Source organism: Python bivittatus, unplaced genomic scaffold (assembly GCF_059951505.1).
Source record: "Python bivittatus isolate LINGU-HERP-01145 unplaced genomic scaffold, Pbiv_v1 ctg000220_np1212, whole genome shotgun sequence".
Classification (NCBI taxonomy): Eukaryota; Metazoa; Chordata; class Lepidosauria; order Squamata; family Pythonidae; genus Python; species Python bivittatus.
In genome coordinates this window covers 7,332,002-7,338,001 of record NW_028277048.1, presented here as the reverse complement: position 1 = coordinate 7,338,001, position 6,000 = coordinate 7,332,002, and the positions used below count along the sequence as shown (strand labels likewise).

Sequence of the window (6,000 nt, the reverse complement as noted above, 5' to 3'; positions counted from 1 at the left end):
CCTGCACTACTTCGGATCAGGGGCGGCACCTCTACGGGAGGGAGGTTTTCTACCCCGGATTTGTCCTGCACTGAGCTCATCCCGGGGGCGGCGTCTGTCTCCCTCCTCCCTGCGACTCCCTCCATTTGTTGCCGTCGCCCCCTCCCTGCTCTCTCTTTCCTCCCGCCGACTCTGCTCTTTACCAATTAAGGCTTGCTGAGCCGCCCGCCCGGCCGGTGTCCTGCCGCCGCCCCCCATCGCCCGGCCATTCCGTGCCGAACTCCGGCCCGAGACGTACCGTCCGTCCGCTCCTCCATCCGTCCGTGGCGGCGGGCAGACGGCTGCGCCACAATCCCTGAGGGTCCCTCGGTCCGAAGAGGTGAGGAGGGACCACAGAGCGGAGGGCGAGGAAGGGCGGAGGGACGAGGGGACTGGGGATCGCCGCAAGGTTGGGATGTAGAAGGGCAGACGGCGCGGGAAGAGGAAGCGGGACAGGGATGGACGGAGGAGGGCGAGAAGCAGAATGGGAAGGGAAAGGGTAGGGGCGAGAGAGGCAGGGACTGGATGGCGGAGCGGAGGGAAGGGAAGGGAAAGGATGAGGCGAACGCGGGGCCGGGCAGAAAAGGGACGAGAATCGAGAGGGAGCAGAATAGGAGCTGAAGGAAGGAAGGAAGGAAGGAAGGAAGGAAGGAAGGAAGGAAGGAAGGAAGGAAGGAAGGAAGGAAGGAAGGAAGGAAGGAAGGAAGGAAGGGACAGTGGAATAACTAGGGCATCTAGGCTGAAAGGACACGGGAGCATTATGAAGAGCGAACATGGAAAGAGGGCATCAGAAGAGATTCCAGCTCCTAAACCAAGCTCTAGCAAGGCCAAGAGGTGGGGATCAGAGCTGTATAGCCTCTCTTCCTAAAACCCTGCGCTCCATTGCATGGTCCCCACGGGAGAGAGCAGGATCCCAAACTGTATGTGTATGCACATTGGCAGATTTCTTTTCCCTCTGTGTGGGCAAATGCAAACATTGGCAAGTGTTAATTCAAGGCCATGGCAGTGTAAACGTCTTGCACGCTGTTCCATCTGTATCATTTTGCCAAGGGGCTAGGGACAGTATTATCACACCGCACTTAAATGCAGACTTGTGGTCAAACTCACATGAACGAGCCTCCTGCTGAATGCCATAGCATGTCAAAATTGCCATAGCTGCTTGAAGGGATAGTCAATCAGATGATTAAGCTCACACACCCTGATAAATCAAAGATTCTCTTCTGCTCACTGGATGGCCAGCATGAAACCGTATGTGTATATGTTTAGAAAAGCAGGCTGGGAAGACAAGCTGGGAGTTTGGGAGCCTGTAATTGTTGTAATGCAGTTGCAAGATTGCTCTGTTTCTCTGAATTAGTAGCTGAGAATATTACTCAACAGACAAAGCTAGCAATTGGCAGAATAGGTTACAATTTCTACCCCACTGGATAAGCATGACTTTAAAACCAGACAAAGCTAAGAGATGTGGATGATGAACAAGTAAAATGAAAATAGCTGCCCCACTACTATCACCATATCCTTAGGTTGGACACCATCTACCAAGAAACTCTCCTCCTGAAGTTCCATTGAAACTACTCCTGTCCATTTGAGCATGCACAAAATTCCCCAGAGGATTGTGTCTTCCTGTGTCAGTACTGTCTTTCTCTTATCTTCACTGTCTTTGATGGAACCCTTAGATTATATTTTCCATATGGGAGAAATAAATACTTGGAACAGTTCTTTAATCATTCTAGAGTTAACACTACAAAAAGAGTGTTAAACTATATCAAACGACTGTTATCTGTCATAAGTGATTTCTAATTATGTGCCCATCATGCTTGATTGTGTGACATAAAGCCTAAATTTCTGGTTGCTTTTTTCTATATGACCATACAAAGGCAATCATATATTCTCAGTTGTGCCGTGAGAAAAATTCTGAGACTCTGAGAAAATGTTACCCACAATATAACACAGTATTAGTCACAAAATCTCACTTACCGACTGTCAGCTACAAATGGGAGGAGAAGGTGAAGACAAGGGTGGGAAATGGAAATGTATTTCAAAGCAAATTAGCTCTCTGTGAACATCTTGCCCTACCATTTGGGAGACTCTTCATCTCTCTTACCCTCACAACAACCCCTCAAAGTAAGGTAGACTGAGAGATGGAAATTCATAGACAGCCAGTAAGCTTTCTGCTCAGAATCCAAGAAGCCATCAACTCCACAATTCTGGCAAACCTGAGAAGTGTTTTCCTTTATATAGCCAAGTGAAAATCCTAATGTACCTTAACAACTGCACCAAAAGCATGTGGGGTTACAAAAGAAAAATAGTAGAAGTGTTTTTATATGTGGCAGGTGGTCTGAATGCCTATCACTTAGACTCTGTACATAGGGACAAGGTGGTCCCTCCTTTTTCCAGTTCTCCAAATGCATGTTCAAATTACCATACAAGGAAAATCAGTGGCTCTGATGCATATTTATTCAAGAATAAATCCTACTGCAATTCAAACATGATTACTTCAGAACAAGTTCCATTAAAGTGAATGTTGGCTGAGAATTCTGGAAATTGTAGTTCCAATGTACCTGGAGGGTGGCACATTTTAGAAGGTTGTGTAGAAGTGTATTAGGAGACTCTATGTTGGGGATGTAATATCCTCAGTTAATTGATTAATGCAAAGTATTCTCCACTGAACTCTTTTGAACACCATAAGCCATAAGTGACATGGCCAAGTACCATGGAATATAGGAGCAGGAAGATAATAGGGATTCTCCCCCCATTCACTACCCTTCCCCTGATTAAGTTGAAAGAAATGGATTTCATTGTTAGCTGGGTTGAGACCCTAAAACTCAAGAAATCTAATCAGTCCAGCTATTTCAAAGTTATTGCAAGGAAGACCCCCTCCCGCCTCCCACATATACTGAATGACAGTTCTCACTAATCCTAGTGAACATGATACTGTGTAATCCACTCTGAATTATATTGTCCAGAGCATGCTATCTTCCTGCTGAAGAACTTGAGGAACAGGATGGGTCCACCCTCGGTTTTGGGCATTTGTTGTGAGATAAAGCTTTATTGAACACATTAACAGGCCTGAGAAATGTAACTCAATAGCAAAAACTGGGTCAAAAACTGCACAGAAGTCTTTGATGATGTCTTCTGGTGAACATCCTGGCAGTTTGGATGCCTTTCTAAAGAGAACGAATCTTGACATGTATGCTGTCAAGAGAAAGGAAAGAAAGTGGCATTGTGAGGTAAGGTGGCCTTTCCCTATTTGGTGCCTTCCAGAACTATTGGAATGGCAGCTTCCGGAATCTCCAGCCAACATTCGGGGAAAGCTGGTTTAAGAAGTCTTTGCCTAGGGTCAGTGAAACCTAGATTCAAATCCCCATTCAGACAGGAAGCTGATTAGATGTGTCTAGGAAAAAAAAGGTCAGGCGGGCCATACGTGCTGCTCTGAGCTGTCTGAAGGTAAAGTCAGATTAAAATGGAATAAGAAGGTGGGCCTGTCTTTCTATATTGTTATGCCTCAGGAAATTGCAGAACTTGTAGGAGACGCTTCATGACTTCTTTTGTGCCTGAGACAAGGCCCCAATACTTTCTAGGTAATCCACCTGCCATGAATATGGGCAGAATTTACCCAGATACTGTAACAGAGATGAACAAGACTTATGCAAGAGTGTAGATCTGAACAGAGATGAACAAGACTTATGCAAGAGTGTAGATCCTCTCTAATGGATCCTCCTTGGCATCCTAAATTTGTCCCTTGGGGCATTTTTCTTAAATAACTTTAGGGCTCATAATTCCTGCAATTTTAACCACTGTTCAGCCACTTTACTGTAGGCAAAGCTAAGCCAAGTCTTGTTTCAGCTTTTGGAAATGCCATCGCAATGGCTCAGAAAACTGAACCAAGCTGACTTCTGCCTAAAATGGGTGAAGCAGCAGTCGGCTTTTATATACCAAGCAACCCCAGGGTACTGCGAGAGAAGGTCGGTTTAGGGAGACTTAAAAGCATGGCTATCATGGGTTCAGAATGCTTATGTAAATAGCCCTTTGGCTTTATCTGTGGCAGTAAAAAATGTAGAATTCTTAATAGTTTCTCTCCAGAGAAGGTTATTTTTCAAGGCTATCAACTGCCCTTTAATACCCATAAGCAACATTACTATATCCACAAGCAAGGATATTAAGGTAAAGCAGTGCTTTCCCAGCACAGTCACTTCCCTCACCCTTTTAGTTTATGCTTATAAGGGAAATGGAGATTCCTAGCATGGTATTAAATACAGAATCAAAAGGTGTTAGTTATTCCAGATTAGGTTAACTAAAAAACTGGGAGCTGGTTTTTCTATCTTGAAATTTGAGGACTACCTCACTATCTTTGCCTCACCCTTCATTTGTTACAAGAGTGAAGGTCTTCCTTTGCTCTCATACACACCACCCCCTCCCCACCATAGCTCCTAAGCATCTCCCCTTTCCTTGCTCCAGCAACACACACACACACACAGACACATCTACTGTATATACCCACACAATCTGATTGCCTCCTTCCTCTGTGGACGCCCTTCAGTCCTGCCTCCTTGCCCACTGCTACATCCCCAACCCCCAGGCCTCTGGGGAGGGTCTGTCTGGTTATTTTAAAAACCCAAAGAAATGAAGCGCTCCAAATAAGGGGAAAATATGAAGACGGGTCCCCAGGCTTGGAGCTGTTCTAGAAGGAGGAGCGGGGGGGGGGGGGGGGGGCACATTGGGAAAGGAGGCAAGACTACCACCTATTGATGAAACCTTGGAACTGCAGGCATCTCTTTTATAACCCCCCCCCATCCCTCCCGTACACACAGACCCACCTTTTTTAGAGAACTGGATTGCTGCACTGACATTGCCCCCAAAGATAATGGTCCGGGAGGAAGGGGAAATGAAGGATCCTCCATGTTTATTTTCTGTAGCCCAGGTCCATATTTTTCCCTCATTCAACATGAATGAGAAGCACACCCAGTTGCTGAGGGGGGTTGCTTGTATGGCTAGTTTGGTGATCAGGTAGAGGGAAACAATCATTAGTTGTTTCATATGTTATTACTGAATTCCCACCCCAATACAGGGAATGGCCCTGGTGTCTTTCTCATTTACTAAAATGAAGAAATTTGGTTCCCTGGAGCAGAGCAGGAATGACAGCCCACTCCCCCACAAGCCACCGTAGCCAAGGCCTGGCAAAAACTGTTGGGACCTGAGGCAGAAAACTGAAAATTTTTCAAAATTGTTTTGAAAAAAACAAAAGCAGCACTAATTAATTGTGCTGCCTTTCCTTAATTAATCTTTGCTGCTCGAAGCGGGTGCCTCCTTCTACCTCATGGTGGGAAAAACCCTGCCCGGCTGCTACCTCTCCTTTCAGCTGAGTGCGTCCTCCTCACAATATCCACTCATGTGCCAATGCCCCAGCTGCACAAGAAACTTCAGCTTTTGCTGGGGTTAGCAGGCTTCTCAAGGGTTGCAAAGAGGCACTCTGTGTCTGAAAGGGCAGCTCACACGCTTTTGCAGTACTACTGGGAATGATGCTGGACTCCGAGCCTCAATGTTGCACAAGCTGCGCACAGCCTCAATGTGGAGTCCCAGCGTCCTCTGCATTTGTTAACAACTCTGCAGTTGTTGGAGGCAGCAAAATGTCTCTGGCTGCCTTGTAAATACCAATGACATATGTTTTAGGTGGTTGCCTGGAACTCACTTCCCCCAGAGCAGTGTTTCTCAACCTCAGCAACTTTAAGATGTGTGGACTTCAACTCCCAGAATTCCCCAGCCAGCATGGCAGCATGCCAGAATTCCCCAGCCAGCAGAATTCTGGGAATTGAAGTCCACACATCTTAAAGTTGCTGAGGTTGAGAAACCCTGTCCTAGAGCTTAATGAGACTCCAGCTACAGCATGTTTCTGTGTGCAACCACTTTAGGACAAGTAGGCAGCAGGAAAAACCTCACTTAATTTCAAGATGCTGCGAGCTGTAAATGGCCACCATTCAGCATGCA

At 46.2% G+C, this 6,000-nt stretch overlaps 1 protein-coding gene across 4 annotated transcripts in view; it reads left to right on the top strand.

Moving 5' to 3' along the window:
* Positions 1 to 219: 219 nt before the first annotated feature.
* The window catches only part of FLNA (filamin A), a 71,452-nt gene continuing 65,671 nt past the window's right edge, over positions 220 to 6,000 (top strand). For all 4 annotated transcript variants that reach the window (XM_088137753.1, XM_088137751.1, XM_088137752.1 and 1 more), the window contains exon 1: positions 220 to 358. The gene's annotated coding sequence lies outside the window, so the exon portion shown is untranslated. The remainder of the gene's footprint in view (positions 359 to 6,000) is intronic.